At 54.5% G+C, this 8986-nt stretch overlaps 1 protein-coding gene across 1 annotated transcript in view; it reads left to right on the top strand.

Annotated features, from left to right (window-relative positions):
• SLC16A3 (solute carrier family 16 member 3) overlaps positions 6063-8986 on the top strand; it is a 9369-nt gene continuing 6445 nt past the window's right edge. Inside the window, exon 1 of the mRNA XM_021414620.1 lies at positions 6063-6219. The gene's annotated coding sequence lies outside the window, so the exon portion shown is untranslated. The remainder of the gene's footprint in view (positions 6220-8986) is intronic.

Genomic DNA, 8986 nt, shown 5'->3' with positions numbered 1-8986 from the left:
CCCGGGCCGGCCTCTGGCGAGCCCCGCCGGCGGCCAATCAGCGCGCTGCCCGCCGCGCCCGGCCCCCCCCCCCCCCCGCCGGGCGCCGCTCCCCCCCCCCCCCCCCCCTTTCCCCCCCCCCCCCCCCCCTTCTTTCTCAACAAGCCCGCGTTTCTCGGTCTCTCTCACGGCTTTCCCTCCCACTCAGCTACTGCCGTAATTTTTTGCTCGTATTTTCCCCAGCTCATCCTCTCTGTTGACATCCTGCAGTCCTTCCTCCGCATTGTGCAAGCAAGTGCGCTCCCCTCTTTAACCCACGTCTCTGTGAAGATCGCGCTTCTCCCCGAACGCAGCCGGGCCGTGTCGCAGCCTCGGATACCATCGTCCCCCCCGCCCTCCCCTCGTGACCCCCCCGCAGCACGGAGCAGAGACCCCAGGCCATGGAACGGCTCGGTTGGAGGGGACCTTAAGGACCATCTGTGGCTCCAAGCCGCGCCGTGGGCAGGGCTGCCACCCACCAGAGCCAGGGCCCATCCAACCCGGAAAAAACAATGCATAATGGATGAATTCTGCTCCCAGGGCATTTCCTTGTTCAGAGCTCTATCCGTCCATCGGAGCAGAGTGCATCATCTACATGACGCTGAGGAAGCTGTAATGCAGGAGCTGTGCGCACAGCGTGATTTTCCTTTAGTCACTGGGTGACTCGTCTGTCTGGAAGCCACGAGGCAGACTTGACGTCATGCCCTCGTGTGTCTGCATTATGGAAGCTGCTCTGCCAAACGAGAGACCTTTCAGAAACCCGAATGCTGCATGAATTATAATCGCAGCAGAATTGTACTAATGTTAAGAAAGTAGAACGTATCAGTAGTTCTTGTATCTCTTTCCTTAGATCACCGGGGAAAAGGAACAAATCCCTTACCCCACGCTGCATAATGAAAGGATGGGTTATTGGCACCGGTAGCTGTTGTTGAAAATTAGAATCAGAACGTGTGTTTTGACTTCTGAAATAATCATCTTTCATTTAGCTCCATGACGTGGATCTGTATATCACATTGGAATGCTGCAGTTACGGAAGGGGTTGAGTTTGTTTAACACAAATCACCTGAAGTTCAAAACACGCCATGAAATTTGGCTTTAAATGATCTTCAGAACCTTCCGAGCGCACAAAAAATTACACTGCAAGTCCCAGCACACCTTTGCGATGGGGCTCTCAAAGCATTCATCGTAATCAATACATTGTTGATGAAAGTTTAAATCTGTACCTCCCCTCCCACCCCCTTCATTCTAATTAGCCATCGTCTTCCCCCAAGTGTCTCTAAATAGTCCCCAGTCACATAATTAATGCACACTGGTTCCCCAGGTGAGGGACCGGTGGCTTCTACAGACCCAGTGCAGCTCACAATCCATCCATTTTTATCTTAGCAGTGACTCACTATGACAAGTCTACTCAACATGGAGTTTTGGAGCAATGCAGAAAGCTGTAGGTACCTAAAATAGGAGTAGAAATGTCCTGGTTTCATAGAGAGAAATGAAAGGAAAACGTTTCCTTTATAACAAAAAGCAGGAACCTACAAGGAAGAACCAGAGTTTGTGATCTCACCAACCACTGGTGAGTTCAGGAAGATTCAGCCAAAGGCAGATTTCAGAGTCACAGCTTCGCAGGGCGATCTTTGGCCCCGTCACTGTATTACAAGATAGCAGCACGTACAGGTAATTTCACGAGGAAAGCAAAGGGGCTTGTTGCATTTTGGAGTTGGCTACAAATGCACTGCTGCCCCTGGGAGCACTGACAGGTCTCCATTCCAAAGACTGCATCCAACTTACCACGGCCCAACTCCCTAAGACGAAACCCATGATTACTCTGACTACTCATCCCACGCCCCTCATCCTCATTTCTGCTCCCGGCACAGGAAAGCCATGGCACACTGCAGATACTGCCCTGCACAACAGGAGGGGCTGCTTTGTGAGCCAGGTTGTGTGTGGGGGGGCTCAGCAGTGAACGCAGCCATGGGCCGCCCTGGTGGAACGCTACAACATGAGCCAGGAAAAGCCTTCCTTTGGAGAGAGCTCTCCTTCAAATGAATGAACTTCTTGTTTCGACAGAACCCCGAGGAATGCATTTGGTGTAGAGAATGCTATCTGACAAACAGTAAAAATATTAAAAAAACACAAATAAAACGAACATTTTATAACATCTTATAAATAAAAGTGGCCGAGCTTGCGGAGGAACTTGTGATCTCCAGTATCTTTGAAACGTGGGTGCTGTATATTGGAAACATGTCTGTATTTAGGACATATTTAAATTCCAGTTTCATCCAGGCTTGAAGAATTTGATTTCCGTGTCTCTTTCCCACGACTGCCTGTAGAACTGTAGGGTTTTACTTTTTACCACTACACACCTCTTTGTAGGTACGCTTCGTGTTCCTCAAGTGCACCTTGAGAACCACATAGAAAGCCTTTATCTTCAGCCTTGCTTTAGAAACAAACTACAAATTGTTGAAACCTCAACGCTGAACGTTTCTTCAACAGCCATCCTACAAGGGCTCTTTGTGCAACACGTTCCTTTTGAAGCAAAGGTGTGTGCTGGCTGCTCGTGAAACCGTTTGAAACGTTCAGTGTTATGGTTCGAGCTCTTAATGTTGCAGTAAAAATCTGTGATTAATATCACGTGCTCAATTCAAGTGTAAATAAGAAAAGTGCCTCAAAAGTAAAACACCTACAAAAGCTTAATAACAAATATATGCATGTACTTTCAAGGTAATACTTGGGACTCACCTACAAGTTGCAGGAACAGGGAAGAGTGCAGCTGGAATTTGGAATGGGTGACTATGCTGAAAAGTAGTGTTCTGCAGCTCTATCAAATAGTATTAATGTGGTTGTGGTATCCACTGTTGTTTCCATGACAAGAAATAGGAGGCATTACTTTCAGAGTGACCTATATATATTATGACTACTACTGCTAGACTCAGTAACAGCAATGGAATATGGAAGTAAGGAACACAGCAGGATCTGTATTTATTTGGAAACCTGTAAGGAACTATGGAGTGAAGGGCATTTTAGTGGAGGTTTGGTGCAATCTGAACTGCACCCAGCATACCCAAACAATAATGTTCTTTCCTATTAAGAATCTTCATTAGTGAGGAGCCAAATTGAGAGCGTCGCAGTGTATTCTGGACAGATACATTTCCTAGTTAATGATTCCTCGTGAGTTTGTCTCAACAACAGTTTGAGAATAACTGTAACTGGCATACCTAGAGATGAACAGCAGCGAGATGCAGGAAATGGAGGGTTTTGTTTAATTACAGCCATAAAGATTAAAGCTGTTTTTTTTCAAAGCTGTGTTCAGAGGTAGATGCTTTAAGTCACCGTGTCTGAGCTCTCTTTGCTGCGTGTTAATATTCCCTTTATTCACAAGTGTAACACAGCGCATTCATTCCTCAAACACGTGCTGTTTAACCCCACGTAACAGATAGGGGTTTTGTGCCTTCATCTCAGTTTCAAATACGTCGGAAGTTATCCGGGCTCTGTGCAGACCCTGTGTTCTGCTCACTCACACTGGTGCCTTGTTGAACACTGAATTCTGATCTGGGTGTCGATGCAGGGCCGTCATTTATCCTGGCCCGCCGTCCCCCAGGAGCGCATCGCTTTCACAAAACGTGTTCTTCAAAAACAACGGGAGGAATCGGCTCCAGAAGTGACACCGCAGAGTGCTGGTTGCAGCTTCCTCAGCAGCTGGTGTATGGCTGAGGGCATGCACTTCTGAAAAACAGAATCACGGGATGGTTGGAGTCGGAATGGACCCTCAAGGCCACCTGGTACCAGCCCTGCACTGAGCAGGGACACCCACGGCTCCATCAGTGCTCAGAGCCCATCCCTGACCTTGGCTGTCTGCAGGGACGGGGCACCACCACCTCTCTGGGCAACCTGTGCCACCGCCCCACTGCTCGTGGTGTAAAACTGACACACCAGCCCCTCCTCTTGTCTTTCCAATGTGTTTGGTGAACGTCTCTTCCCTTATCTAGCTTCTTCTATCATGTGAGTGCCTGTAAGAGCTACTGATGGTTTAGAAACAATTCAAAATGTAGGTGTACCTGTAGGATATAGGTGACATGCTGGCAGCTATTTCCCAACTTCCCTTTTCTTGCTTCCCAGCTCTCTATTCCTAGGCACCTCTGTCCACCCTGACTACATATTTACATAGCACAAACCTCCAAGGTTTCAATTAAAAAATCTACTACGGGGCTACACATTTCTATCAGGCAGTAACTCAAGTAAGGGGGAATAATACAGGATTTTTGAAGGGTGGGACTGTCCCTCCTCCTTAAGCAATGCCACTCAGAGGCTGTGGCAATGTTTGATTTGTCAAGAACTCTGTTTTTCCGGTCCTTTCAGGACTGGCAGTAGAGATCACACATCCTTATCACGGACTCCACCACTTTTGCTGAGCTAGGGGCACTGCACCGCTTGCTCCAGGAGCTCCACAACACTTGGTGGGTTTTGTCCTTCAGCTTTCCCAATGGCCTGGGTTCAGGTGATGGTTGACAGATAACAACGGATCTGACATACCTTGAAGATTAGCAGTGTGTATCTCACTGGCTGCATCCCGCAATGCGCTCAGCCCTATCTGCCCTCGTCCCTACGTGGGTAAAAGTGGATGTGACATCAAAACTGAATCAGAAGTCAAAGCAAGCGTAACACACAGGCGAACGAAAAACCCCTGTGCACTCTGAAGTTTCACATCTTCATTCTCTATCGCCCCATTTCATCAAGCAGTTTCTCAGCTACCGGAAGCTATCCATTTGTGCAACACCGTAACCGCTTCCCCTCCCCTACTCGTCACACCACAACTTCTGTGTGTGTCCACAGTGGTGATAGGAGTGCTACAAACATAAACCGCGTTGTGTGCCACAAGTGCACTAAGACCTGGAGCACCTACCCCTGCCCTGGGAGAGACTCTTTAGCAGTTGGGGTGGGACAAGGGGAAATGGTTTCAGAATAAAAGAGGGCAGGTTTGGACTGTATATAAGGAAGAAGTTTCTACACCATGGGCGGTGAGGCAGTGGCACAGGTTGCCCAGAGAGGTGGTGGTGCCCCGTCCCTGCAGACAGCCAAGGTCAGGGATGGGCTCTGAGCTCTGATGGAGCCGTGGGTGTCCCTGCTCAGTGCAGGGCTGGCACCAGATGGCCGTGAGGGTCCCTTCCGACTCCAACCATCCCGTGATTCTATGACTTCTAAAGCCCCATGTAGCCCAAGGAACGCTACTTTCTGTGCTTGGCATAACTTGCAGGGACGCTGAACAACAGCAACAGGAACATACACTCAAATTCATAACATCTGCATGAGCAGCAGCAGAGCTGCAGCACATCAGTGACAGATCAGTGAGTGGGGGCCAGCAGGTCGGCCATGAGACAGCAGTGTGCCCTGTGGCCAAGAAGGCCAATGGCTCCCTTGGGCGGTTTGGGTGCATTGCATGGAGCATGGCCAGCAGGGCAGGGAGGTGCTCCACTCTGCTCTGCCCTTGGGGGGGGGGCGGGGTGCCCATCTGCAGCACTGCACCCGGTGCTGGGCTCCCCAGTTCCAGGCAGAACTGCTGCAGAGAGCCCAGCACAGGGTGCAGAGATGGTGGGGGCCTGGAGCATCTCCCGATGGGGACAAGCTGAGAGCCCTGGGGCTGTTCTCTTGGGGAAGAGGACGCTGAGAGGGGTGTGATCACTGTTCATAAATATCTAAAACGCAGGAGTCAAGTCGATGGGGGTGGACTCTTTTTGGGGGTGTGCAGCGATAGAACAGGGGGCGATGGGCACAATGCCCGCAGCGTGCGGGGATCTTCTTCTCTGGACACGTTCAAGACCCGTCCGGGCGCCCACCCGCCGACCCGCAGTACGGAAGCGCTCCCGCAGCGGGGCTGCACCCCGCGATTCCCAGCGGAGCGCCCCAACCCGCGCGGGGGCTGCGGGCGGTGCCGGCTGCGGGCGGCCCTCGCCGGAACGGTGGGACGGCACCGCACGCGGCCGCGCGTCCCCGAGCGGGCGAACCCGCGGCGTCGGGAAGGGGCCACGGGGCGGCGCTAGGACCCGGGCGGCCTCGCGGGGACAGGGGAGGGGCGAGTGGACGCGACCCGCCGCGCCGAGGCGCTCGCCAGACGGGCTGCGCCGGGTCGGTCCGGGAGCACGGGGAGAGCGGGCGGCGGTCCGGAGAGCGCGCGGGGATCCCCACGTCGAAGCGCGGGACGTGACTCAGGTACCGAGGCGGAGCCGCCCCGCGCGATGCTGAGGAGCGCTCGGTGCGGAGGAGCGCGGCGGGTCCGAGCGGAGGGCGCGCACAGAGGGCGGTGCGGCGGCTGCATCCCTCGGGCCGGGGGCCGCGGGGCGGTGGGAGCGGCGCGCTCCGTCCCGGTCCGTCCCGGCTCCGCCGGGCGCGGGGCGCCGACCCCCCCCGGCCGCGCTGCGGGAGATGCTCGCGGGCTCCGACGCCGCGGGCTGTGGCTCGGGCGCTGCCCTCGAGCCGTCCCGCCGGGCGCTGACACGGGCGCGCACTTTTTGCGCCTCGTCTGCTTATGTGCCGGCCATGTTAATGGAAGAGCCGTTCCCAAAGGCTGCTGCACATTCCCGTTCCCTACAAAACCATTGCCGTGTTTGCCTCCCCCTTCCCCGACCTCTCCTCCCCGCTGCGCCCCGCAGGGCTTTCCGCTCTCCCGTTTTGCGCTCCTTTGTTCTGTCCGGCAGTTTGCTGCTGCTGCTGCGTGCCCTTCCGTCGGGGTGTGCCATCTCCCACCCTCATCACCCCGCATCCGACCCGTCCGTCTCCGCGCTGAGCTTTCATCAATCCGTCCGCGCTCGCTTTCAGACCCGCTCGGTGTTCCCACGGCCATAGTAACGCACGCTGTTACTCACAGACCGGAATGACACAGTCAGTTCCCGCTGCGGGTTTATCTGTAGCATCGTGTCCGCTGCGTTCCCCGCGCCAGCTGCTCTGCGGGGGAAGCGGACTGTTTGCTTTTACAATTAGCGCCTAAGAACCGGGCTCCTTAAATTATCTGCGAAAGTCAGGTGACGGTATCGCTTTGGTGTCTTGCCTTTATTTCTCCTCGATGAGCACGTCACCAGCGAGCGCCTCGAGCTTCTGCTGCTCCAGAAGCAAAAGAGCAAATCGCGGATCGGCGCGGTGCCCTCGGGCGGGAAGATGAGCTGTTCCTGCGGCTTTCTCCTCACCGAGAAAGGAACAGCTCTTTTAATCTGGAGGTAAACGCCGTCCTTAATCACAAACACAACCTGTAGGCAGCAGCCTGCTCTTACCCGGTCGCACACGGGCAGATTCAGCTCTGCTATCGCCCACCGCCCTATCGGCCATCACCGCTCTGCTTCTGAGAAGTGGACGTGTTCTGCTGAAAGCTGTGATGGTTTTTTTTCCTTGTACCACACCTATTACCGCATGTGCGGACGCGTGTCTGTCAGCATCCCCCGGGGTGCCCTTTCCGAGCAGCAGTGACGAGCGTGACTTCAGCTCTATGTGAGTTATCCCGCTGCTTTCGGTCCGCTTGCAAAAATAGAAGTTACGGTGTTGGACTGAAGTGGAATCCCTGCGTTCTCCGTGTGTCACGGGCGTTCCTTTCAGCCCTGCGCCCACGGCGGTGTTTTGGCCGGGCTGTCGTGCCAATTGTTTCCTCATTTCGTCTCGTGTGAAAGCAAACCGGTGCTGGCTGAGCTGTCCGCGCCGTGTTTGCTCGTTGCCGTGCCACACAACGGCCCTGCTCCGCTGCGCGAAGCGGCCGCATTCCTGTGCAGTGGCTCAGGTTGGCAGGTGTGGCTGAGCGCAGCGGGAGCGGATCCGTGCGGGAACCGCTTTGCACGCCGCGGGGAAACCGCTCTCGGTGTTTAAAGAGCTCACGTCACGTCTGCGTCTGCCATCTCCCCCCCGGTCGCCCGCACCCCGCCGGCAGCAGGTGCTGCTCTCACAGGTTCTGCTTGACGTTTCGGAACCGCCGAGCGCTGCGCCTTGACAAAGCACCGCTCCCTCGGGGATAAACATTGCGAAACGACGCACGCGCTCCCCTCTGTGACAGCCCGAACCGGGCGCTTTACCCAACAAAAAATCCTTCAAGCCGCCGTCCGCGAGAGCGCCGTGTGGCCGAGGGGCTCTGTCGCTGCCTGTCTCCCGTTCAGGTGCTTTTTCTTTCCTCCGCCCTCAGAATAAGGCCAAGTGGAGAAGGCCTTTCCCTTCTGGCACGGCGATGGTGGTGGGGGTGGAGAAGCTTGGTGCCAGCGCGTCCCCTCCGCACGCAGCTCTCAGCCCGGCTCCCACCGCCAGCGCTGGGGGGGTCGGGTGCCAAGCGGTGGTGGTTCCTCCTTCTTCTGTGGTTTTAGTGCCCGTAGGCAAAGACAGAGGTTTGTGACCCCTGTTTGTGCGCAGCATGGAGCGCTCTGTGCTTTTCAGCGTGTCCATCCTCCCTCTATAAAGAGGGTCGTTATTGTCTTCGTGGCACGGATGAGCGTGCGCGCTGCTCAGCTCGGCCTGTCTGTTTGCCTTTTGGTTGTGGGGTTCTAATTCCAGTCTGATACAGGATCTCAGTGTGGAAGTTCTTGCTTTCTCTTTGACGGCCGCTATTTATCTCTGGCCGAGGGGTCGAGGTCGTGCAGATTTCTGGGTCTGCCCCAGTTAAATACATTCTCGAGGCGGATGGGTCAGCCGACATACTCCCACATCTCTCCCACCCACACCGCTGCCCCTGCGGTAGTGCTGTGTGGCAATAAAGGTCGTGGTATGAGGTTCTTGCTGTTTCCACCTTCAGTTTTTTATAATACAGATGCTGTCCTGCATACAATGAACCATGGCACCAAACGTCCCACCAGCAGCGCTACCTCCAATCAGCTTAATATTTCCAGACCCTAAATGGGCTGTGAGATGGAGACAGACTCTTTGTCTGGGTCTGTAGGAATAGGACAAGGGGAAATGGTTTCAGACTAAAAGAGGGGAGGTTTGCATTGGATATAAGGAAGTTTTTACACCA

The sequence above is a fragment of the Numida meleagris genome, chromosome 17, assembly GCF_002078875.1.
Source record: "Numida meleagris isolate 19003 breed g44 Domestic line chromosome 17, NumMel1.0, whole genome shotgun sequence".
Classification (NCBI taxonomy): Eukaryota; Metazoa; Chordata; class Aves; order Galliformes; family Numididae; genus Numida; species Numida meleagris.
Note: the sequence above shows the minus strand (reverse complement) of the source record. Positions and strands in the feature narration are given on the sequence as shown.